This window comes from Microtus ochrogaster, chromosome 6 (assembly GCF_000317375.1).
Source record: "Microtus ochrogaster isolate Prairie Vole_2 chromosome 6, MicOch1.0, whole genome shotgun sequence".
Classification (NCBI taxonomy): Eukaryota; Metazoa; Chordata; class Mammalia; order Rodentia; family Cricetidae; genus Microtus; species Microtus ochrogaster.
In genome coordinates this window covers 17357356-17384394 of record NC_022013.1, presented here as the reverse complement: position 1 = coordinate 17384394, position 27039 = coordinate 17357356, and the positions used below count along the sequence as shown (strand labels likewise).

Below are 27039 nucleotides of genomic sequence, written 5' to 3'. Positions count from 1 at the left end.
GCAAGTTCAGTAGTCCTTTCTCTGCAGGTTCTCTGTTTCCAGTTTATGCAATAGTCCAGGCAAGAGCAGTTTCTTGCCCAAATGGCTATCAAACTCCATAAGGATCCTCTTTGATGCCCATCTTCCTCTTGAAGTAGCTGGGGCTACCAGGAGCAGACATGTCTCATTGTCATGAAAAACCCTAAGTTATTAAAATATTTAAAATGCCATATTCTGCAGTCTTTGAAAGATATGAAGAATGTCTATCTAACTGAAATATATCTCTATATATCTAGAAAAGCTAAGTAACATGGCTACAAACTCGACTATTATTTATGATTATCCATTAACCTATATTTCTTAATTATACATTTCATTTTTTAATGAACTACACAATCACAATATCTTAATCAAGAGCAAAAATACATATACATATAGCAAAATTGACCTTAAAATCCATACCAATGCAAATTATTCATGCCTATATCATTTCCCCCTTTAAATGTAAAAGAACATTTATAAACAATATTTTGGGAATATGGGCACAGTTTTTTCTCTCCAAACTGCTTCCTGCTGAATGGGGGCGTCGTTAATTAGGTCTTTCATGGTATAACCTGTGTGCTAGTTTCATCTCAGTGGGCAGTTGAACAAAGCAATTTTCTGAAGGCGTGCACAGGAACCTTTCAGGATGACGTGGTCTATCATACCACATTGGGATGGAAGCAATCCACAGACTCTCACCCTCTGTGAAAACAAAATCAGAAACTCCTTTCCAAAGTATCATATCCTGAGATCCAAATTCAAAATATCTATGTTGGATTAATTTAGCAGCATTTATAAACAAATATCTTTTAGCAGCTGTTGCTCCTTCCTCAGCATTCATACAATTCATACACAGCATAATAGCATACAGTATCAAAATTCTCTGTGTATTTTCCATTTTTACGTGGCTTATTTTTGTTTATTTCTTTTAATCTCTTAACTATCTGTACTCTGTCTCTTTAAAGACTTTACTTTTTTTTTAAACCATTAACTTTATTCTCTATATTCTTTTTCTTCTCTCTCTCAAGCCTACATACATTCACCCAACAGTATGGTCTTTTATGTCTGAATCTGTTTTATTGTGAATCTGTAACATTTTTTTAGTATCCAGGAGGATTTCTTAAAATGTTAAGCAGTTCTTAAAAACTTAAGTTGCACCATGTACAGGTAATAAGGTACCATCTGTGTCCTGCCCAGTAGAAACCTTAACTGCACTGTTATTACAGTAATTATGGTAGTTCCTGCCGCCCAGCACAGTTCATCATGGAGGAGCCAAGCAGCTCCTGCCTCAGAGCCATTTGGTGCCCCTGAGCCACACACAGTTCCAGGCACACAGAAGTCTAGTTGCCATCAAACAAATCGTAGCACTTTACTCCAAATGCTCCATTCAAAAGCTCTGTCTTCTGCAGGAGACAGATCGCAATGGCAGCACAGCCCAGAAAGCCTGCATTTTAAAACAGCTAGTTTTTTCCTGCTGCTGAGTCAGGAAAATTTCAAAATGGAGGACGTACCATTTTGTGCTAGCTCTGGGCCCGCCAGGTAGGAGCAGCACTTAGCACTTTAATTCTGAGACTGAGCATGCAGCACAGAAACTCTTTATCCAAGTTACAACCAAATCTGACATGCAGAGCACTGTGCAGTCTGAAAACACGTCTCTGTATGGTGGCAGGAATCTGCCATACTCTTCTGCCTGCCTAAGCCTGATTCTGCCATCTGCCCAGATGCAGGTGGGGAGAGCTGAGTCATCGGCATGGTCTCAGAGCACTCTCCTTCTGATCCCAAGCAGGAACACAAACATCCAGTCCCATAAAATCCATTAAAATGCTTTAGAGCCAGAGTTCAGGCCCAAGAAGCTGTGCTTTAAAATGACACAGCGTTTTTTCCTGCAGCTGTTACAGAATCAGGAAATCTCTCTACGGTACGCCACCAACAAAGAGCAAAACTCTGCGTTAAACTCTGTTTTTTCTCTGTTTAAAATTAAGCTCTTTCAGGTTTTTAAGTGGATTTAGTCCATCACGTCTGGGCGCCACTCTGTTGAAGTAGTAGGAGCAGCGGGCTGCATCCCCGGCACCCGGCCTCCCCCTTGGCTAGCTTTACCTGAAATAATTACACGGAAACTGTATTCTTTTAAATACTGCCTGACCCATTAGTTTCAGTTTCTTATTGGCTAGCTCTTACATATTGATCTAACCCATTTCTATTATTCTGTGTGGCCCACAAGCTGACTTACCAGGAATGATCTTAACCTGTGTCTGCCTGGAGTGGGAGAATCATGGCGACTCCTGATTCGGCTTCTTTCTCCCAGCCTTCTGTTCTGTTTTCTCCGCCTACCTAAGGGTTGGCCTATCAAATGGGTCTAGGCAGTTTCTTTATTTAACCAATGAAACAACAGATAGATATATGACATTCCCACATCAGATGTCTGTGAGGGGATCTCTAGAACAGGTCAATTGAGGTGGCCGGCATCATTTCATGTGCTGAGGTCAAAAACTAAGTAAAGAGGATAATGCAAGCTGAGAGCCAGCTTTCATCTCTGTCCAATTCCTGACCATTGGCTAATGTGATTAGGGGCCTCACATTAGGTCAGCCATGACTTCTCTGCCTAATGCATTATAAATCTTTGAAGTAAGAACCAAAAAAATATCTTCTTCCTTAACTTGCTTTTCTCATGTGTTTTGTGACATTTACAATAAAAATAATATATAAACTACAATGGATAAACAGTCCAAAAGTAAATCTTTTTACTCAGTTAAATATCTTGAGGTTTTATTGTTTTTTTTTTCTTTTTTGAGAAAAGCAGCCATTAGATCAACTACCATCTAAGGTTGATGTGTTGATTATGGATGCAAATGAAAAATGTGGAAAGGTATTTTGAATTAGTTTTCAGGAAAAGTTTAGGAGACATTTGAAAATGCAGACTAGAGAAATCCTAAACTGTAGTGGCATTTCAATTGTATTTTAATAAACACAGGGGATGAGAAAAGTAAAATAATCACATTGGTCAGCCTTACAACAGTAACAACCACCTTTAATCCCGGTAACCACACTCGGTGCAATAGAAACTGGGTGGTGCATGATTTTAATTTCAGTGGTACACGCCTTTAATCTCAGCCCTAGAGAGGATTATAAGAAGGAAGGAGAAAGCTCTCAGATGCTTTCTCATTCTGAGAATCCTGGACTGAGTTTGATGTAAGAGCCAGTGGTTGGCTGTTTTGGTTTTCAGATCTTTAGGTTGAACCTCATTTTCTCCCTCTGAGTTTTTATTAATTGTGCTTCACTAAACATCTCTGAACAGATCTTAACAGGTGATATTGCTGGTGGAGCCATTATGAAGCAGATGGTAGTAAAGAAACCAAGAAAGCGTGAATTGAAGATACATAAAAAAAGACACCTGCATAAAGATTTCACCATACTGAATGATGAAAACCTCTGCAGTTGTGAGAGCTAAGACTTTAGAATGGGGAGGCACAGTGTCTTGTACTATAATTAGCTGTTTCAATTGGTATTCACCGTTCACTCCAACTCACACACATGAGCGTGCACACACACACACACCACATGTGACCTGACATCTAGTCTGATTACTGTTAAGTAAGTCCTTGTGGAATGTGAAGAACCCTACCTTCTCCCAATGCAGAGGCTAAGAAAGTCATCAAACAAAATCTGTAGCATGTAGCAGTATCTTCCACACTTTTCTATAACCTCATGTTCCCATCAATGTTTTCAAAAATAATTTTTTATGACTTTTTATTCTGTTACTATAAAAACTTCATACAATTGTTTCCTTGTTGGAACACAGTCACTGACCTAATCTAAATCTGTGTTCCTAGGTCATGATTAATCATATTTAACTCAAGATCAAACATCTCTTATTCTCCTTTATTTGACAGGGTTTAATAGTATAGGTCAGGTGGTACTTTGTGGAGAATGTGGTATAATGTAGCAAAATACACAGGCATTTTGATAGCCATCCCTAGTATTGTAGAGAGTTTATACTTAGAGTTGATAGATTCCCCTAAATGGTAGTGGAAATTTATAGTTAAGCCAAGAACTTAAGATCTAGCTTTGGTATACCTGGTTAACTTTAGGAGTAAAAAGAAACTGGGAAGATTTGAAAATATGTGCATGTTTTAAATTTTCTGAACATACTATAGGAAAATCCATGGTCTTATAAATAAAGAGATAAAACATTAACTACATAATAAGAATAGCAGTTATATTTTACTAGTGTTTTTCATTTCTTAAAGATATTCTGAACTCATTTAATCTGCCAAACAATCAATTATCCTGAGCTGTAGAATAATTACCCTAAGAGGAGGGTGGGGTCACTCAGCTGAAGACAGTGGATCTGGGCTTTCTTTCTGGACAGATTTAACTCTAAAATGACTTTGGTGACACCAAATGTGTTGTTTTTCAGAAGATAAGCAATTCATAACTTCTGAAAACTTCATGGTAATAAGATACAGAAGGCTTCAGGAAATAATAAGATTGTTTTCAGCATGATTTCATTATAATCTCATTTGCATGCTAAGTGACAGCCCCCAGTGCTATTCCAAGTAAGAGCTGCCATGATGGGAACAAAAAGTACCATGAAGGACTGAGGAGGTAGAGACTGAGTTCCTGAAACCTATGCCTATCTCTAGTAAACACATGAAAATTCCCACTTTTATGACCCTATCCCTCCCCTGATTTATTTTACTCTTTCATAGTCTCACAATCTTTAGTCAGTGAAAAAGTTGGTTTTAATTTCTCTCCAATTTTTTTTTATCATTTGTTGTTTGAGAATTAGTTTCTTCTTTGCTGCTCAGTTGACCCTCGGCATTTCTACTATTTACTCATATGAGTATGATAATATGCATGCATTTGTGACAGGATTTCCTTTAGTAACACAGTCTGGCTTTGACATTAACAACCTCCAATGTTATTAGTGCTTTCCTGAGTTACTCTTAGGTAGTTAGAGAGATAAAAAGTGTTTGCAGGTAAAGTCAGGGAGAATGAGCCTCTCCCCTCTACCTTACTGTTCATTGTGCATTCCATCTCCTTTTGCTGGAAAGAGAAATCATCACAGCTGCCTCCCTAGAATTTGAAATACCATATCACATAGGTGGTGGGTTGTCATAATTAACACTCCCCCAACCCTTACCACACCACACTTTAGGCTTCAGTTGAATACATGTAAGGATAGCTAGATATTGTGGGGAGCCCACAAGAGATGACTGTTCAGACAGTGTTTATAGCCAATTGAAAGTCTTTCTTCCAGCCTTCTGGGACTACATTCAGGTATGGTGGTCTTAGGTATAGTATCAAGTGTCCAGAGCACAGGGTTTTTGAAGGCAGATATCACATCCTGGCAGTGTTACAGGTGTGGATCATAGTCTACAGAGCAGCTATTGAGATTTCCATGTTCTTGATTCCAGGAAACTGGACTAGGGACACATTAATAGTCATAGAAATGGGGTGGGGTATTGGAAAATAAAAGATAGTATACAGAATGGCTGTGGGCTGAAGAGTTGGGCAGGTTGACGATGCAAAGTCCAGAAACATGTCTTTGGACTGTTTATGGGTAATCCGTGTGCTCCGTTCTTGGCATGTAGCTGACGGGATAAAGTCCCTACCACATTTTCTTTCTTTTTAGTATGTTAATTTGGTGTCTATTCATAGCCACAGCAGGACTTTTCTGAGACTCGTTAAGAAAAGGCTATTTTGTCCAGGAAAAGGCCAGAGGCTACTGTTCACTTAAGCAGGAATATGAATCAAAAAGAAGCATACCACTATCCTACAGAGTCTGAGTTCCAGAACTGTTGCTGAATATTTCTCTGAGGGAAAAGCAGAGTGTAAAGAAAGAGCAACGATGTTCTCCCTTAAGGGTCTAACCTTATTTAAAACATAATGAGAGGAATTTCAGGTCAAAGGCACTATAAAAAATAGTGATTTTGACAGGAAGCCGGATAAACCACAAACTTACCTAATTTACCCGAGGGAAATAGGCAAAGCTCTCTTAGGATGAGAACAAGCATAGAAGTTGATGTAAACAACTATCCCCTCAAAATTTGTGGTTAGAATTTTAGCCGCGAGTTTTGTTGGAATGTCAAAGCTACCAATGATTATTAATGAAACCTCACAGCTAAGTGTGGCCAGGAGAAAGAGAGGGACACAAAACTCTTGATAACATTGTTATAGAAGCCCAGGTGTGCAAATACCAATAGTATTTACTGTGAAAAAAGACACACTATAGAGTGAACTGTGTCTGTGATTAGGGAGCAGAGGTTAAGTTTCAGTGGCCTTTGAGAACATCAAATCTTTGGATGCACCTCTCTTGGAAAGTATATACTAGCTCTCCCACTTCTGAAAATTTAAATAGCCATATGTAAAGTATTTGTAGGAAGAAAGAACCACTTGTTAGTTCCTGGCTACTTAGCCCTAAAATAATCACACAAAAATTGTATTAATTAAATCACTGCTTGATCATTAGCTCCAGCTTCTTATTGGCTAACTTTTGCATCTTAATTTAACCCATATTCATTAATCTGTGTATCAGCACGTGGTTGTGGCTTAGTGGGTAAAATTTCAGCATGTCTGACTCTGGCGGCTCCATGGTATCTCTCTGACTCAGCCCTTCTTTCTCCAAGCATTCACTTTAGTTTTCTTCACCTAGCTCTATTCTTTTGCCCTATCACAAGACAAGACAGTTTCTTTATTCACTAACCAATAAAGGCAGCACATAGACAGAAGGACCTTCCACAGGATGAAGGTGAAGGTGTCTGCTGGGGTTGGGAGGGGTTGGGGTGGGGGGGAGCACAACAACCAACACAGAGACTTTCCAGGGAGCAGTTTAAATAGGCTGGGGGAGTGGCCAAGTTTTCGAAGGCTATTTTGCCCCTTCTCCAGGGAGGGGCCAAGGTTTGGAAGACACAGAAATGTGGCCTCCAAAGATGGAGGCCAGAGATGGGACTTACACTCGGTTTGCATAAGGGCTTATTTTAATGAGATTCCTAGAAAATTGAATGTTTTTAGCTGGGAATGAAGAAAGATCTTAAGCAGATATTAATGGCCCTGGACTTCTTCATTTATGGCTGACAATAAACCTTAGGCAGACTGCAAGATGAGAGACTCCTTTCTACTTTCCAAGTTCCCTTAATTTTCCCTGTCTTTCTACCCTACCTCAAAAGTCATTAAAATTGTGCATCCTGGGCCATACAAGCATATGACCCAGAGGGTATACACAAATGTGATAGTGTATACTGGGTTGACATAGATCCTTGTTAATAATCCTTCTAGGTATGGAAATGTAGGTTCACAAGCTTTGTTACATCATATATTTCTATTCATACATACATGTTACATATATATGTTGCATGTAAATAGATAAATGTTTATACATATATGTTATATCATATAAATAATATAATAAAACTTATATATATATAAAATTTCTTTTATTTGCATAAGTGTAAGAACTTAAAAGATTCATATACTTTTGTTTTTAAATAAACATGCATCTGGATCATAATAAAATATAATGTATTATGGGAAATAAATGTAATCATTGTAGTAGTTAATCATTTTATATACTAAAGTCTGCTAGCACTTCTGTATTGTTTTCAACTTTAATTATAATGATGTCCTTAGTTAATTATTTTTAAAATTGTATAATAGAATTTTACTGACTGGCTAAAAAGCTCTTTAAAAGAGATTGAGTAATGATATTGAATTCTACACGTTCATTTGTGGTTTATCAGGTTAACTAGACATTTGTTCTAGGTTTTTGGGTTTTCTATGCTTAAAATGTTATCTGCAAACAGAAACGAGTTATTTTCTTCCCTATTTAAATATATTTTGTTTGTTTTGCTTTTAGATTTTCCATTTAGGATATTTAATCTTAATCCATCATTTGTTCCCCAAACTGGGCACCCTTGCCTCACTCCCAACTTCAGAAGCAACATTTGTGCTTTCTGGACTCCCCATCTTTGCCTTGTAGGTGTAGCATGTTTCACAAAACTACCATGTTGATTGAAAAGCTTTAGCCATGAAAGCAGCTAGATTTTGGCACATTTTTTTTTTTCTAGGTCAGTGGATCTGATCATACAACTTTTTCTTTTCTGTTAAGGCAGTATACCACTTTTACTCACTTGCTCGTGTTTGGAGACAGGGACCTTTTATTTAGCCCTGGCTTACCTGAATCTTGACATTTCTGTGCAGTAATTCATCAGTTTCTTCTGTGGCACTCAATTATATTAATTGCTATCGAGGTTTCTCTTAGTTCTTTGATATCAGTTGTTTCTTTTATTTATAATTACACATTTTGGTCTCTTCCATCTTCTGAATCTAGGTGAAAGTATGTAATGTTGTTTTAAAAGGAGAAACACTTGTTATTTTCATTCATTTTTAGTTGATTTTTATTGAGCTCTACTGCGGAATAAAAAGCCAGACAGTGGAGCTTCAGGATCAGAAGAGCTGATGTTAAATTATCCACACACTGGTATGACCATCATACCAATTCCTTACATCAAATGGTGTATGAGGCCCTTCTGTATTTGTGTTGCTTTCATTGGTTATTACAGAAACTGCCTTGGCCTAGTTGATACGGCTGAACTCAGGTAGGCAGGGAAGACCGAACAGAATTCTAGGAAAAAGGGCAGAGTGGCAGACGCCATGACTCTCCAGCCTGAGATGGACGTAGATTAGAATCTTGCTGATAAGCCACAGTCACGTGGTGATACACAGATTTAATAGACATGGGCTAATCAAGATGTGAGAGTTAGCTAATAAGAGGCTAGAGCTAATGGGTCAGGCAGTATTTGAATTAATACAATTTCTGTGTGATTATTTCAGGTGTAAGCTAGCCTGGTGGCGGGATGCAGCCTGCTCCTTCTACAGCAATCAAAGAAAACTCCACATTTATAATTTTGGGAATCAGATAACAATAATTTTAAAATCACAAAGAAACCCCAAAATAAAATTGAGTTCCCAAAGAATCTTGAATAAAAATAGTAAATCCCGGATATTGGGTTGTCGGAAGCCAAACACCATGGAGTTAGTATAAATACAAACACACTCTGATAAACTGGCCAAACTCAGAAATAAGTCTGCCCACACTCAGCTGATATTTGACAAAATTTCCAAGAGCAAAAAAGGAGAAAGTAGCATTTCTTCACTAGTTGGTGTTTGGAAAAATGAATATCCAGAGGCAAAAGATTGAAATTGAACTTTTCTTCACCTCGTATACAAAACCCAGCGCAAAAGCAATTGAAGATATATACCTGAGACCTTATGCTGTAAAATTACTATGAGGCAAAATAAAGAAAAAGCTTCTCAACACTGGTCTTTGGAAAGTGTCCGTATACATGACTCCAAAGGAGTAAGGAGAAGAGAAACATGCAAAATAAACTCCTGGGATTGTGCTGAGAGGCAAAGCTGCAAAGCTCCCATACAGTGGAGCTCTGCATACTCTAAAATACTGTCTTTGTCTAGTTCTCGTGGTCTAGGTTCCATGGCTTCAGAAAGTATTATGCAAAGTGTCAAAGGAGGAAGCAATTACATAATTCTACCCAGCTGCAACACCTAGGAACCATGAAGATTACCAGCATGGCAAGACATGTATAAAAGAACAATAAATGATAACACATTATCAGTGGCAAATACAAGTTGTCTTATTGGAGTCAAGACCCACTCAGCAGGAGGGGGACCATGCCTGGTACTAGAAATTTAGCCAGTTTTCCAGGGTTAATGATTTCATTAGCTTAAATATTAAGAATTAGCAGTCCCACTGGGTCAGGGAGATGGCTCAGCAGTTGGAGGCATTTGTCTTTTAGGCTTGCTGACCTCAACTCAATCCTGGGTTAAGATGACATCGACTGTCATCTGACTCTCACATGTGCACAATGGCACATGTATACCTACACACATAAACAGATACACATACAAAATAAATGAAATATAATAAAACATTTTTAACAAGAACAAGCAATACCATTTTAAGGTATAACCAAGTTTCAATTAAAACATTCATAATTACATAGAGATGCTTTTATAGATGTGATTGTCCCTTTATTTAAAAGAGTCCAATGGAATTCAAGCAACTATTAAGGTGGGAAGCAAGCTAAATGTTCCTGTCCTCTAATTGGAATTTTGATGGATTGATGCAATGCAATATCTCTAGTTGTATAAAAATGAACTGCTGAGCCAGGCAGTGGTAGTACACGCCTTTAATCCCAGCACTCGGGAGGCAGAGTGAAGGCAGATCGAATTAATACAGGCCAATTGGTATAAGATGATACAACTTTAATGTAAATAGCACACTCACGCAACCGGAGTTCCCGCGATGCCCAGAAACAGGAAACAGGAAGGGGCTCCAGCGTCTGTGCCCCCCAATTTATAAACATTTGCCCGAGGCCGTCCCGCCCCCAAAAGGCGGGCTCTCTCTACAGCAGAGGCAGGCAGATCTCTGTGAGTTCGAGGCCAGCCTGGTCTACAAGAGCTAGTTCCGGGACAGGCACCAAAGCTACAGAGAAACCCTGTCTCAAAAAACCAAAAAAAAAAAAAAATGAACTGTTGGTAGAGAAATCATGATAACAGTGTTATGCTAAGGGTAGGAAATTAGACACAAAATACTGCACATCACTTGATTTCATTTAGGACATTTAAAAATGACAGTATATGTTTTAAAACGTTGATGTTACTGTTTTTAATGATGTGTCTGTACATCGCTGCAGGGCCATGTGCATGTGAATGGAAGTGCCCATGGAGACTAGAGGTATCCGATACTCCTAGAGCTGGAGTTACCTACAGTAGTGCGCTGTAAAACACAGGTTTTCAGCAGGGCCATAGAGGTCCTTTGCTCACAGAGAAGTGCTAAGAGAAGCAGGAATGTTAATTGCACATGGATGTCTCCTCAATGATGGAGATACAAGAGGAGATATAAATCACATACTTCATTTCACCCAGAAAGCTGAGAGTAGGGGCTCTTAAAAACCTGGTGACCTATTTGCTCTCTGAAAGGACAGACCTCACCTTAATTCTCCACAATGATTATCCTAGACTCTTCCCTTCCTAGATCATTGCCCATCTTTAGGGTAGGTGTTACAAGTATTTTATGGCCTGCTGAACTCTATGCTATCAGAGACCACACTAGATTCTAGGTCTTTTAGCTCCAAAACTCAGCCTCATGGCCAAGTGTACTATGTAAATGTGTTTCTATATACTCACAAGCTTTTATTGTGCACCTGGAATCGGACTGATTGAACTGGTTGTTGCCTGGAAACCTTTCCCCAAATTGTACTGTGTTCTAAATATGCTGCAAATTAACTTCATGGTATTAGATTTCATGAGGTCTGAACCAGGATGATGAAGTCAATCTGCGTCGGTTTTCATTCTCATCTCTGGGTGTAACTCACTTCCTTGTACGACACCTATAGAGACCACTGTGGGTTCTGTGAAAAGAACGCAGGTCTTGTTCAAGAACAGTATCTTCTCTTAATCACTGAGTTATCTCTCCAGCCACTAAATATATTTTTATTTATTCTTTGACAACTTCATAGGTAAGCAATGTGTTTTGACCTCATGCATCTTCCATTCCCATCTATAAATTCCTCCTAGGCTCCAATGTCAATGTTCCCAACATAAGGCCACATTCTTCTATCTTTCTGTCTCTCTTTCTCTATTTTCTCCTCCCTCTCTTTTTATAACTTACTTGATCTAATTAGATCCAGCAATGTACAGGTATGAGGCATCCATTGGAGCATAGTGGTCATATCAGGAATCACATCCTTTAAGAAAACTAAGTTGTACTTTTTGAGAAGCTGTCAATTGCCAATAGCTCCTCAGTTGATAATGGGAGCTCAAGAGACATTGACATATCTGTGCAGGAATGTTGATTGGCTGTATCTTGTCTTCTGCTGTCAACCACAGTTGCTAAGAGTTTTTGAGTATGCTGGTCCTATATACAGAAGATGCTGGTTGATACAAATTCACACTGACTTCTGCCTCTTAAAGAAAATGAAAGGCAGATTTTCATGATACATGCTTTCTTCGAATGATACATTGATGCATCCTAAAATCAAACCACTTCAACACATTGTACTAAGTATCTGGAATTAGAACTCTAAGGTTTATGTCCTAAGTACATGTGATCAGATATGCTTGACAACAAAGCTGTCATTTGTATATCTTCGGTCATGTAAAAATTGTTGTTTTTACAGTCAGAAACCTTTCTCGCTTGTACCTCTCATTTGCACACTGAATACTATCCACAGCTTTATCATAATCTAGTGGTCTAAGAGCATAGGGTCCTCTGTATTGTCTCCTGTTCATGGCTCACCACAAAGCATACAACAACTTTAACAGGAAAGGGAACACATGAAATATTGTTCATTGTGTTTCATTAGCTCAGGCTGCCTTCAACACTGTGTGTAGTAAATGATGACTTTGAACTTCATATCCTCATGCCTCCATCTTACGAAGGTTTTATTACAGACATATTCTATCAGGCTTGGTTTATCAGGTACAGGAGATTGAACTTAATCAGGGCATGTGCATGCTAAACAAACATTCCACAAAATGAGATATGGGAACAGCCTGACCACAGACGTCATCCACGTTGCTCAAATCCTGTGAAAATTTCTTTCTAAAGTACTGCTTCTTCCCCTCAGGTTCTGTTTACTGGCATTTCAGCACCATTTCCTTCCTTAACTACAGTAGGAGGAGGTGTTCTCTCCATCACTAGTATTTGTGCCTTATCAAAATACATTAATAAGCCCACCTGTGCATTGCTGGGGACACAATAAATACTCAGTCAAAATATGTGATATATGAATCGATATGTTAATGAATTCTGGTAAGGCTGCTAGCAGCAGGCAGAGGGAAATAACAGTTTAACCCAGGGACAAAAGAAAAGAGTCCCTAAAAGGGACATTTGGGAAAGCAAAACTAGTATCTGAGTTCTGCATACATTAATGAAAATCAATAAATAACAATAGCTTTGTTAGAATGACAGAAGCTTGGATTAAATCAATTAAGGATGTTGTCTCTATGTAAATTAGAAACATCAACTAAATTAAACTGTTGAAAGTGGAAGATTAAGGGAATATTAATGAACTGATGGAAACTTGATAAGACTTTTAAAATAGATGTTTCTTTTGCATGTTAGTTTTACTTCAATAAGAACCCATTGTGAGGAAACTCCATTCTCTGGTGTCTCCTGCCTTCTTAATATCTGGCAAATATTCCTTGTCAAAGAGCAGGGCCTAAGAAACTTTAACATCCATGCCAAAATAAAGGACAATTTGAGCTACTTTGCCTTCATTTTCATCAGTGATTTTATGGGATTCTTTTATGCATGTATGTCTACATGTGTGTGCATGTGTATATGCATGTGTGCATGTATACATGTGTATTTCTGTGTACTTGTGTGTGTGTCTGTGTGTGCATACCCTTCCTTTCGCATGCTAATTGAGTCAGATCGACTTCCACAACATCGCTCTGACCCTCTGACCTTACAAGTGGATGATCCTGTTAAACTGGTTTCCAGTCTGGAATTACAGATTGCACCACTGTTCCTGTTTTCCTAAGGTGTTAAGCGTGCAAACTAAGGGCCTCATGTTTGTATACAAAACACTTTACTTTGTCAGTTGGGTTGTCTCCCAAGCTTCCATGAGGCACTATGTCAAAGGAGTTTTTCAGGCTGAGAATTTTACTTCAGTGTGGTAGGCCCTTTACAGTAAACTGCTTATGTACCACTTCTGCAATAATCAGGGGGAATCTGTGTCTTTCTATTTTTCTTTGCTTCCTATGCTCAGTAACAGACCCCAAGAGGAAGCTCATTTTATCTAAAACCCTTTTTCTTGTCCTCAATCATTATGTCAGTCCTATTACCCACAATACCTTTCTGGGGGGTGTTGGTTTTGGGCTAGGGAAATACTAGGACAGATTTCCTTTGAGGTAAAAGATTTATTAGTGGAGTGATTAATAATATGGACATACAGATTAGAATACAGGAGGCTCTATGCTCTGTTGTTGATAAGAGATCAATAATGCATGCAAGTTCCCAGGCCCTCTCTTTTTTCTTCCCTCCCCTGTTTCCTTCCTTCCTTCCTTCCTTCCTTTCTTCCTTCCTTCCATTCTTCCTTCCTTCCTTCCTTCCTTCCTTCCTTCCTTCCTTCCTTTCTTCCTTCCTTTGTTCTTCCATTCTTTTCTTTTCTTCCCTGTCTCTCTTCCTCTCTTTTTATGTTTTCTTTTTCTTTTTTTTTTTCTTTTTGTTTGTTTGTTTTTTTTCATTTGTTTGAGACAGGGTTTCACTGTGTAGCAGCCTTGGCTATTCTGGAACAAGTTCTTTAGACCAGGCTCACCTTAAACTCACAGAGAACCATCTGTCTCTGTTTCCTGAGTATTCATATTAAAGGTGTGCGCCACCACTCACATCCTGGCTCTTTGATTCTTAAGGGAGGAAGATATCTTTATTGAGAGGAAGTGATGTGTGACCATGAAGGTGTGGAGGAAGGGGACCCAGGGGAAGTGATTCCTTCAGTTATTGTGTATCTGTTTATGTGTCATGTAACCCAGAGCTCCAGATATCTTATAATCTCTTACCTTGCAGAGTGTATGCAGAATCAACTATACAGCAGAAAGAGACGTACTCTGTGTGAAGGCACACATGCATTCACATGCACAAACACATTCACAAAGAACACACACATACATACATGCATACATGTACACACATCCACACATGCATGTACACAAACTTACACTCACATACTATTATGCACACATGCTGACATACACATTGATGTGCAAACACACACATGCATTACACTCATACACACAACACATTCATATGCATACTTACATGAATAGACCATCACAGGCAAACACACTCAGACACAAGCTAAGATAACAAACATGCATACAAGAATGCATAGATACTCACAGGCAGATGCACACAAATATACAAACTGTATCTTTTCTCATCCCTTCATAGCCTCCACCTCATTCTTAAATGACTGAATAAGTATATTTCATCTACCATTGCAGGCGATAACTGTATTCTCTCTTCTCACAGATAACGAACTGGCATTGGGACTGTTACTGCCCCAGGGCTGAGGAGATGAGTCAGCAGGTAAAACTGTTTACTGTGCTATCCTGAGGACTTGAACTCTTGTTCCCAGAATCCACATGAAAAACCAGACATGGACTCACACTTCCCTATAAGCCTGGTGCTGCAGCAAAGTGGAAAGAGCCTTTCTTGGACCTGCTATCTGCCAGCCTAACTCCATATTCATACAAGAGTCAATGACTAAGGCTGTAAGTTAGAGAATGATGGAGCAGGACACCTGACAACCCTCTCTGTTCTAAATGTGTGCAACCCCTCACACATTTTAAAAATATTGAAGGGGTAGGTGAAAGAATATTATCAAAATAAATCCTACAAAATTTTAAGTACTAAAGTATGTAATAAAAAAATATTTAAAAAGAAGAATATTCAAATTTTCAGGGATCACTTTTTTTCTTGTACCATTTCAGTGCTTCCACACTATGCACATGCAGCTTCTTTTAGCCATTCAAGACAACCTTCAAATGTACTTGGAGTTGTCCACGTCCCATCGCCTGGCAGTACAGTAATCTATTATTTCTCATGGAGCCTAAATGTCATAGCTTTTTGGTTAATATTACTGCACTTTGCTTTTTTGACCCAGAGACTTCTTTTTTGCAGCAGCAAAAGAGGTCTGTGAGTCAGATCCTGTCACTCCATGTTCTATGCACACCTAGCATTTCCCACCAAAGACTGAATGGCAGGCTGTGGATACTGTTGAGTGTCTCTGGAATCTTGTGTTTCCATTACTGTTCTATTCACACACTAAACAGGTTAGGACTCTAGAGTTTCCAAACTTGTCTCAAATGACCATAGCATAACCGAAGTATGTCATTACAGGGGTCACTTATGTCTTTACATAAAGGTCATGTTATCAGTTTTGTTTATTCAACTAGAGTACGTAAATTCTAAAATTGAACTCTTTAGAGTTTTCATCTTAATATTCAAATATTCTTTCATAACGTCTTGATTTGCCTCTCATATTGTTGCTTATTTGCATGTGCATGTGTGCAGGTGTGTGTGTATTGCGTTCCAGGACAGGCTCTAAAGCTACACAGAGAAATTCTGTCTTGAAAAAACAAACAAACAAACATAAAACAAAATAAGTAAGCAAATAAACAGAAACAATTGAACTCTGATCTCCTTGCTTATCTATCCAACATTTCACTCACTGAGCAGTCTCTCTCACATTTATCTATCCACATTATTAGAATTAAAAGCATAGACATCACTGTTGTATGCCAAGTTCATTGGGAATCCAACAAGCATTTGTTGAATTAGTGACTAGTTGTATTAATCTCATCCTCTCTTACTAGCATCTTCTTTAAATGACTTTTCTTAACAAAGATGCACAGACAGGCTGTCAATAGGGTTCTAAAGTGTGTTTGCTGCATCAAGACTCCAAAGCCTTGGATTGTTGACTCCATTTACAATTTTCTTTTCTCAGAAGTCCCTGTCACTTTTTATGGTAGGGAAATATTTCCAAGAGAGCCTTAGGGTGCAAAAAAGAACACTATGGAAATACAAGTGAAAAGTTTTTTGGTTCAAAATTCTTGAAGACAAGGAAGCCATGCACTTACTATCTAAGTGGCATGTGCAGCATGTTTTGTATGCAGTAGGAAATCACTGTGTGACTACTGGATAATTTCATATATTCATGCACTCATTCATTCATAGCAAATACAGATGAATGATAAGTGTTGTCCTGTTAGTGGGATATACAATACTGGATCCAAAGACAAGACAAATCAAAACCCACTAGAATTGACTCATCATAAAAACAGTATAAAAACAAAGTTATAAATTTTCTTCACATTTAGCCCAATATGCACATTATAATTTCAAATCAGACTTTCAAGGATATGATACTTTGTCATCTTAAGATAAAATTATGTATTAAATGCAATATGTTATGGTTATCAAATTTAATTTTTAAAACGAGGTTACATTTCTCCACTTTATTCTAGTTCACTTATTTTTTGAACACAGACCAAGACATTACAATGACTAGATTAATCAGGTGGACTAGTTTGTGGGTGAATATTTTAGTGAGAAAAAATAATTTACAATGACAACAAATTATACCCAAAATAGCAATGAATTAGAATCTCTGAGTCTAGTTCAATTCTATTTCTAGAGTTCAGGCTGAAAGAATGACGGAAGAGCAAGTTGCAAAGTTTTCAGAGGGAATTGTAGCTAAATAGGTTTCCTATGGAATTATTTACCATAATATGAGTATTGCTGAGGCTCAGTGCTCTTGAGACTCATTGATATTCAGCACTGTATGTTACCATGGCGGAGAAGTGATTCTATCTTCCGGAGTAGTGAGCCACATTATCTGATCCCCATGTGGTGCTGATTCCAGCTAGAGCTCAACAGATCAGAAAAAAAACAGAAAACCTTGGGTTTAGTCCCCAACCACAAGCTATCTTTCTGCAGTGATGCACAATGGCAGCTTCTGTGGCATTCAGGAGGTGCAGACAAGAGAATCAGCAATTCAAGGCCATCCTCAGTTACACAGAGATTTCCACAGCAGGGCTAGAGGACACTCAGGTACTGAGGACTGAAGGACCATTTTTATTAGTCTTACTTTTCTGTGACACTCAGAAGAATGAACTCTCTCAGCTCTGAAGCTGAAAATATTCAAAGATGTAATTAATAAAAGTATGCATTTTCAACATCAGCTTAATAGTCAAACCAACAAAGTAACGAAGAGGACCCATTTTGTTGACTGTCTTCACAGAGTCCAGTATGGAAGTGTGCAGAGAGCTTGGTCACAAGTGTACAGCATCTCCATTTCAGAATGGTGTCGAGATACAGTAGGTGGTTTTCACAGGTTTCCTACAATATTTGGCCTGAAAGCACATGAAAAGAAGGGATAATCAGGGCAACAATTTGACCATGTGGCCCTGCGTGACCTGTTCTCTACAGAGATGCTGCTCTCCTGCTTTTGGCAGGAATGAGGCACTCATTCATGGTTTCTCCTTTCCTCACTTTCAAGCCCATCTGTTCTTCCCACTCACAGTGTCAGCTTCCTGTCTTGGAAGATCCTGCTATCTTAGTTGCAGGGAGCTCCCTAAAGGCAAGGGTGGTAAATATGCACTCAGTGTTCCAGTAGAACTGCTGTGAGCCTTCCTGTCAGCAGAGAGTGATCAAATGGCTCACTCCCAAGGTAGAGTCAGGGCACAGTGGCAGAGAATGCCAGTGCACTGAGAACAAAATGCATGGTAGGAACATTCACCACAATCTTAATGTGATTTTTTTTTTAAATATAATGTTAGGCAGAGGTTCAAAAGCAACAGAATTAATAGAAAATATAAACGTGTGTACACATGCATATTAATATATATTATATTATGTGTGTATGTATATATGTATATATTAAACTAATTGGATGTAATTACTTACAACTGGTAAGGGATGGGTGCATCCTGAGAATTCTGGAACTGCTCAATCCATGAAGCTAGATATCCCAACAATTCTAGGCTGATGCTGAAGTCCTGAAAGATTCCTTGGGAGTCTCTGATTGTTAGTTGAACTTGTAAAAATCTGGATATGTGGTCGGCAACATCAAGAGGTGAAGGCTTCATGAGTCTTTCATATGTTACCACTTTGACCTTACTTCCTTAGCCCCTGTGCTTTGTTTGAAGGGAAACACATAATGGTACTTTCTTTGACTGTTGACAGTGAGAAATTCAACATATGTTTTTTTGTTCTTTAATTAACTTATAGTCCAGAATGTTTCCTAAAGGCATTTTTACTCATATTTATCTTTGGCTGACCCTCTTTTCTACGCCCCCTTTCACCGTCTGTCTGGTTCCCACATTACCTCTACCACCTTTCGTATTCCACCTTTTGTGTCACTTGTGATCTATTGCTCTCCCTGCCTTTGTTTTTTGTTTTTTTTTTTTTTTGACTTTTTTTTTTCTTTTCGGTGCGGGGGTTGGTTGAAGTCAGGGTTTCTCTGTAACTTTGAAACCTGATCTGGACCTAGCTCTTGTAGACCAGGCTGACCTTGACCTTACTGAGATCTGCCTGTCTTTGCCTCTGCCTCCTGAATGCTGGCCTACTTCCTTCCTTAATGCCTCTTTTGTCTCGTTTTGTGTCTCTTTCTAGTTTTCTGACTAACATATAAACACTCACTCCCACATAAATTCAAATATATGACAGAAGCTGTAATCTGCATGTAAGATCGAGCACACAGTGTTTTTGTCTCTAAACCTGGGTTAGCTCACTCAATGTAATACTTTCCAGTTCCATCTGTGTCCCTCAGAATTCCATCACCTCACTTTTCTTTAGGGCTCAATAATCTTCTGTTGCTTTCAAGTACACATTTCCATGGTGAGTTCATCTGTTGATGGATATCTAGGTTTATCCTCTCCCTTCGCTATTATAAATACAGCAACAATAAACATTGATGTGCACTCTATCTCTGCGATGGATAGTGCCCCTCAAATGTGAGCTCAGCTACAGTTGATTCATATGGTAGTTTTAATATTAGTTTTTTTAAAAAAAAAAGGAAAATTCCACACTTATTTTCCACAATGGCTTGACTAGTTTGTGTTCTCACAAGCAGTGGATATGTGTCCCCTTTCCTCAAATTCTCACCACCATTTAGTCATTTTTTTCCTTTCTTGTTTTTTCCTTTATTTTCTTTTTCTTGGGGGAGGGGGTAATAAGAACACAGTACCTTCTACTGCTTATACTGCAGTCAAGCTTCCATTATTTGAGGTATTTTTCAGTCAGCATATCCAGAGTGCAATGGTTAAGCCTCACCCTGGGGAAAACACCTTTTGATCATGGTATCTCACCTGCCAGGTAAAGCATCCTTTGTTTTCTTGACATTTGTCATTCTGCCTTGGTTTACACGAATTTACACAATAGTTTTCATATCCTCTTCCTAATGGTTAAGGAAATTAAATACTTTTTAAGGTGTTTATTGGCCTTTTATACTCACTACTTTATATTTAGAATCCTTCTAACTGGACTTTCCTTTTGTGAGTTAATTTTTAATTTATGTGTATGAGTGGTTTGCCTGCAGGCTTGTCTGTGCACCAAGACTTCAGAAGTCAGAAGATGGCATCAGAGTCTCTGGAACTTACTTACAGATGAATATGAGCTGTGTTTTGGTGTTGGAAACTGAACCCTGGTCTTCTAGAAGAGCAATCAGTGCTCTTAATTATTGAGCCATTTCTCCAAATCCCTTCAACTCATTTTGGAATGCATTATTTTCTTATTTAGTTTTTCAAATGTTATTTATATATTAGAGATGTTAATTAACTCTCTATCAAATGTACATCAGACAGAGATCTTCTCTGAGGAGCTAACGTATCAGAGTAGTACTGGTGCAAATGAGATACATGAGGCTCTGCAATGACCAGGTACAGTGTAGCATAGGCCTGCTGAGTACATGTCATGCCATGATTTTGACCTCTCAATACAAAACCAACACTATTTAGAAGTTTATGCTATGTTCATTTTATAGGGAAGCAGCACATGGCTACTGCATGACTCCCACTGTGTAGAGATTAGAAGACAAATTATAAAAGTTGTTTACTTCATTCTACCATATACTCAGGAATTGAACTCATATCCTCAGGCTTGACAGTAAGTGCTCTTAAGTGGTAAGCTGTCTAACTGACCCTGGTTTATTTTAAAACAGAAACATTAAGACTGGGCATGGTAGTGCACACATTTAATCCCGGCACTTCGAGGCAGGCCTGTTGGACATAGTTTATTTCAGGATCATCAGGGATATGTAGAACGGCTGTGTCTCAAGAAAAAGAAAGAGGGAAAAAAAGGAAAGGGTGGAGGGAGGAAGGAAGGAAAAAGGAAAAAAGAAAGAAGGGAAAAAGAAAACAAGAACATTTAATAGTAAATGTCATAAAATTTTGGACTTAGGGATATTGAAGTAAGAGGTGTCTTTTTATCTATTATTGTTATATGTTTAAGAAACATTATCATTCTTGGTTTTGTTTCTTCATGTATAGAAAGGATAAAATGACTTGAAAATTATAATCAAGATTAAATAAGGCTCACAAATTGTATGTCTCTTATAATCTCGTATGCACAATTGCTCGTGCAGGTGGATGCGTATTTGCATGCAGTATGTAATCTGGTGTCAGGGAAATGCTGGGCCCTCCTGATTATCAGCTTGGGTGCTGACTTGTGTTCCTCCAGAAAACAGGACTAACCGATCCAATAAGTGTTCAGTTAAAGATCCCTGCAGAGCAGGGGGCGGGAGAAATACTCTTTGGGTGTATGCCGACAAGTATGGTTCCCATGTTCTAGTGGGTGATCCCACACTCATGCACATGTGGGAAGCACTGAATGGAAGTAATGGGTTAACTATAAAGAGGAGAAAACATGAAGATGAGAAGTAGACATGAGGGCGGGGATGCCGGGGCAGTTCAGGGGTACAGGAGCAGAAATCATCCTGTCTCACTGTAGTGTGTATAAAATCCTAACAAAGGTTTTAAGGACTCAAATACATAAAAAAATTCTCTACTTTTCATTTATGCTGAATATTATATAACATAACCACTTACTTTCAGAGCAGATTTTAATGCCTTTACTTCTATCACGTGGAAGGCAGGGGCAGAGAGATTTCTGGGAGTCTGACAGCATCCTGTTCTACAAAGCAAATTCCAACACAGCCAGGTCTGTTCCATAGAGAAACACTGTCTCAAGAAAAAATAAGTAAATAAAATAAATAAGTAAAATGAAAGAAAAGGAAAAGAAAAGAAAATCCCAAAACAACAAAAACTAGGGGGGCTGGAGCGTTAATCTCAGATGTTAAGAGTAGTGATTGTTCCCCTAGAAGTCCTGAGATCAAATCCCAGCAACCATGGTGGCTCCAAAGCTAATGGGATCTCACTGACTCTGGACTGATATCTGGGGAACCTGCATAGGACTGAACTAGGTCCTTTAAATGTGGGTAACAATTCTGTGGCTTGGGCAGTCTGTGGGGCCACTGGCAGTTGGACCAGGATTTATCCCTCATGCACAAGCTGGCTTTTTGGAGTCCATTTCCTATGGAGGGATACCTTGCTGAGCTTCAGGTGGGAGTATCCTGGTTCTGTCTCAACTTGACAATCCAGATTTTGTGGACTCCTCATGGGAGATCTTATCCTTTTTGAGAAGTGAATGGGGGATTGGGTGTAGAGAATGTGGGGGAGGAGGAGAGAGAGGGGGAACTGTGGTTAGTATGTAAAATGAAAAGCAAAAACTTCTAATTAAAAAAATTTAAAAAATCACAGAGATTTTAGACGTTTGTATTTAAAACAAGAGCAAAATAATTTGACAGATGGCAGATTACTTTCACATGATGGTGTTTGTTTTCCTCTTATTTATACACATTAGAAATGACAGTAAGCCAGCTGTGACCCCAAATATGAACACAGACAAGTACCAAAGATGAGGATTTTGGAGTGCCCTCAACTGTTTAGTATGATATTACATGAGGGCAAGATTCCAGTTGAGCATTAATGTCACTTTCAGGAGTGCGAGCTCTAACAGGGTGTGGAGAATTTCCTGAGTTGAAACATTCCACCCTGGAGGGAAGCAAAAAGACTGATTCCCAGGAAGTCCCTCAAATATCAGATTCACAAGGTTACACAAACACTAAGGACGACTGAGAAGTCAGAGTCTGATGCCTGAAGCTGCCTAGCTGTTCTGCAGAGAGCTCCAGAGCTCCTGCTTTCATGAGGACCACTCACGCTTGGGTGAGATTTCAGTGACGCAGCTGCCTTTGAGTCAGTGATGCTGATTAGTCTTCACCCATACTTAGGTAAGCAACCCCACAAACTCATTGGCTCACTGCGGTGGTTACGTTCGTCAACTCAACTAAAGAGCTGTCTGGGAAAAAAGAAACCAAATCAAGAACATGCCACCATTGACTTGCTTTGGACAAGCCTGTGAGAGAATTATCTTTATTCATTATTGACATGAGGAGGACCACACCACTGGATTGGTGCCATCCTGGACCTGTATATAGTCCTGGCTATATACAAACACGGGCTGATCAAACCATGGAAAGCAAGCCAATAAGCAGCATTCCTGACTGGTCTCTGCTTTAGCCCTGCCCCCAGGTTCCTGCCTGACTTTCCTGAAGGTCATAGCTGGAATAACCCTTTTCTTTCTCAAATAGCTGTCAATGGTGGGCTTTATCATAGGGATAGGAAGCCTACAATGATACTCACCATTTGGATTTGATGGTATTCTTTCCTTTGTCCATTGTTCATGTCTCCTCCAGAATAACATTCACAGCACAAGAATAAAAAACCTCCATGGTTATATAGAATGTGGACACAAAGAGAGGTGCGTCATCCTTGTTCAGAACTTGAATCTCAGGTTGGCTTTCCTGAGAACGTAATCACTTTGCAGGGTGGCAGCAAGAAGGCAACATGAGCCTCAAGGAAGTGAAAGTAAACAGTGTAATTTCTGAATTATTTATCCACTGGGCTTTTCACTCCCCTTAATGCTCTTAGTACTAATTTTTAGGAGAGTCGATTTTAATTCAATAATTCATCTTTCATCTTATTTATGGCCTATTCTGGAGTACTTTAAACATGCTCATATTAAACCATTGCTTTCTTCACATTTTAACAGAGTGTTCAGACTACCACTCCCCTTTCCTCGTTTCTCACCATGGCACTGACTCATGAATACTAATCTATAAACAAAAGCACATTTACCTATTACAATAACTCAGCAATACTGTTCTTGAAGGTGTGAATTCATTCTAAGCAAAGCAGCTATGGGCTGACAAGCTAGTTCCTTGAACACAGTGATTGCCGCCAAGCCTGGTGATCTGATATTGATATCTGGACCCCACACTGTGGAAGGAAATAACAGACCCTGACACGTTTTCCTCTGACTGCCACATGCACCGCTGGTATGAGTGCATGCATGCACACACTAATTAAAGATAAAAGAAAAAATTTTAGCAGAAAGAAACGTATCTGTGTTGTAGAGAACTTTTCCTATTTATTCTTAGATTCTATTTATCTATCTCTATCTATCTATCATCTATCTATCTATCTATCTATCTATCTATCTATCTATCTATCTATCATCTATCTATCTATCATCTTCTATCATCTATCTCTTTCTCTCACACACAGAGAAACATGCAAATGAATTTTATCATTTTCATTCCTCCTTTGCCCTTTCTCAGCATGCTGTCTTCTGTAGCTTGTCTTCTACCCAAGGATCCCTGTTCTTGCTTTCATCTTTGCCTCGAGCGACCCCCTGAGTTTAATTAGCATTTCATGCCTGAGCACAGGAGTCATGTTATTTACAAGAGCAAGAACAACTTTTTTTTTTCAGACTGGATGTGAGATTTATTACTGAACATGATTTGGTAGGGTACAGGAGAGCACCATGAAAGCCTTCAGGAGTGTAGGGCTTGCCACTTGTCCAGGAGACCACGATTAGGAATATATTTGACCCCACAGCCATCAGGAATCAGTCGCTTCTCAGCAACCCTGTCTTGAAATTCATCTGCATTAAACTTAGTAAAGCCCCATTTCTTTGAGATGTGGATCTTCTGGCGACAAGGGAACTTAAACTTGGCTCTACAAAGAATCTCAATCACATGTTCCTTATTCTGCAGCTTAGTGCAGATGGACATGATGACCTGTCCAATATGAACCCCGGCCACTGTGCCCTAGGGCTTCCCAAAGGCACCATGCATGCCTGTCTGGAGCCTGTCAGCCCCAGCACAGGACAGCATCTTGTTGATTCGGATGACATGAAAAGGGTGAAGCCTCACTCGAATATGAAAGCCATCCTTGCCACAACTCTTTACCATGTATTTGTTGACACAAATAAGGGCAGCCTCCAGAGCTTCGGAAGAGAGTTGTTCGTATTCATCTGACACCATGTGACCACAAAACGGGAATTCATCAACTTTTGCCTTCTTCCGTCCCAAGTCAAAGATTCGGATTTTAGCATCAGGGACACCTCTGCAGAAGCGAGACTTTGGGTACACCTTGTTCTTACAATACCGGTATCACCGCGCAACTTATTAGGCCGACAGCAGAGGAAAAACTCCATCTCTTCCAGCAACCACCAACTACTTCTCAAGCCCAGGAAGCATGTGGTTTCACTAGCTTCTCTCTTTCGTGAAGAAGTGGTGAAGGAGCTGCCTTCATGGGCATCTTGAGCAGTTAACTCCCAGTGGTGGGTGCTGTGGAGTGCAATAAACAGGGCATGTTCAGAAGCCGGCTTGTGTCAATCCTCTCATATCTCAGGGACTTTCTAAGACTCGGAACTTTCTCTTCATCAGCCTAATGAAGCCTCCCTTTACAGCCTTATCAATCTTAATGAACTTCCTTCCGTGAAGCAATATTTCAAGTCGGAGGCAATTCTTCATAAACTATAAGATCACACATTCTCCTCGTGTCTGCATTTAAAAATTTTTACCCCCTCTTCCAAAATGTCTCCTGAGCCTTGGAGGAGAAGTTGCAGATGTCCGGTGGAGGGTTGAGGAGAGAATTTTGTCAAATAATTTAAAATATGCTCATAAACTTTAATTATTGTTGACACAGGAAAACAAGCCTTTCCTCAAAGAGTATAAAAGATTGTTTATTCTGAAGCAAAATATGATTGAATATTCCTAAAATCAAAATTTTAGGTTACTTCAAGGCCCATGTTCCGACACTGTAACCATTTGATGGTTTTTCTAGTAAGGGAACAAAGAAAGCTATAAGTCATTGTTCTTAATTCACTGGTAAAAACATCAAGTTAGTGTTTACTGCAAAGAGGGGACCCCTTTGCTATAGGCCTCAGATGCTGAGCGACTTGTAGCTTTTGTTTGTTGGGTTTTGGTAAATAAATCCATTTCAGAAGTTTTGTTAGTCACGGTATGTCAGCTCATGGGGGAAAGGATTGCTCAAAGTAAATTACAGTTTGGCTCTGAGCCTGCAACACTCCAATCTCTTCACATCATTGAAGTTTTACTCAGTTAATCAATCTTGCAGTCAGTTCAAAGGAAAGTGCAGCTGCATTTCTTCACAGTGTGTGTGTGTGTGTGTGTGTGTGTGTGTGTGTGTGTATGTGTCTCCACCCCTACCCGTGTTTTGTGTGTGTCTGTGTGTGTCTGTGCATAGACCATGACTATGAGTGGAAAGGTCAGGAGAGCTTTTAAGAGCTTGCTCTCTCCTATCTCCATGTGGATGGTCAAACTGGAACTGCTCTGTCCCCCTGAATGATGAATTCTCCCAGATACTTTTCAGGGGGAATTTTGGAGACATCAGACACTAATGAGAGGAAGTCAGAGATTCCACAAAATGGGAAAGATCAGTTTGTTTCTCACAGGAGATCTTTGGGGGAAAGGTTGGTCCGCCCTTCAGAACTATTTGACATGAATGTACAAATAAGCTCCTGACTATGTATGGGAGCCCAATTGCACAGACTGAGGTGGAGAGCAAGAACTGTGTGGTGCTGCTTTCTCTGAACTAACTAGAGAGATTTTAGTCTAATATGCTGAATGCAGTAGACGTGGCTTGTTGCCATGGACTCACACATCTGTATTTATTTGGAGTTTGGGAGAACAACAAAGCTGGCCAAGTTTCATTCATGCTGTTCTCTAGTAGGTTTTACAAAAAATTGTAATCCAGGCATCCTTAAAATGAAAATACAAGTTTTGGGTGGATGGGGTGATATTACAGGTTTAGGGAAAGAGCCTGGGCCCAGAGAACCAGGACCACGCAACCAGGATTTTTGCATACACACACATGTTGAAATAAGAGCGGCAGGGTTGCGTCCCCAGCACCCCAGCTGCCTGGCTAGCTTATGCCCTGAAATAACAACACACAAATTGTATTCATTTAAACACTGCTTGGCCCTTTAGCTCTAGCCCTTACTGGCTAATTCTGATATCCTGATCAACCCATCTCTAATAATCTGTGAGCACCGGTCTTACCGGG

At 39.3% G+C, this 27039-nt stretch overlaps 1 non-coding gene and 1 pseudogene across 1 annotated transcript; both read right to left on the bottom strand.

Annotated features, from left to right (window-relative positions):
- Positions 1-19772: 19772 nt before the first annotated feature.
- On the bottom strand, positions 19773-19933 carry LOC113456231. The gene has a single exon (XR_003377085.1). It is a non-coding gene; the product is annotated as a U1 spliceosomal RNA (small nuclear RNA).
- Positions 19934-24439: 4506 nt separating this feature from the next.
- Positions 24440-27039, bottom strand: part of LOC101981616 — an 8813-nt pseudogene continuing 6213 nt past the window's right edge.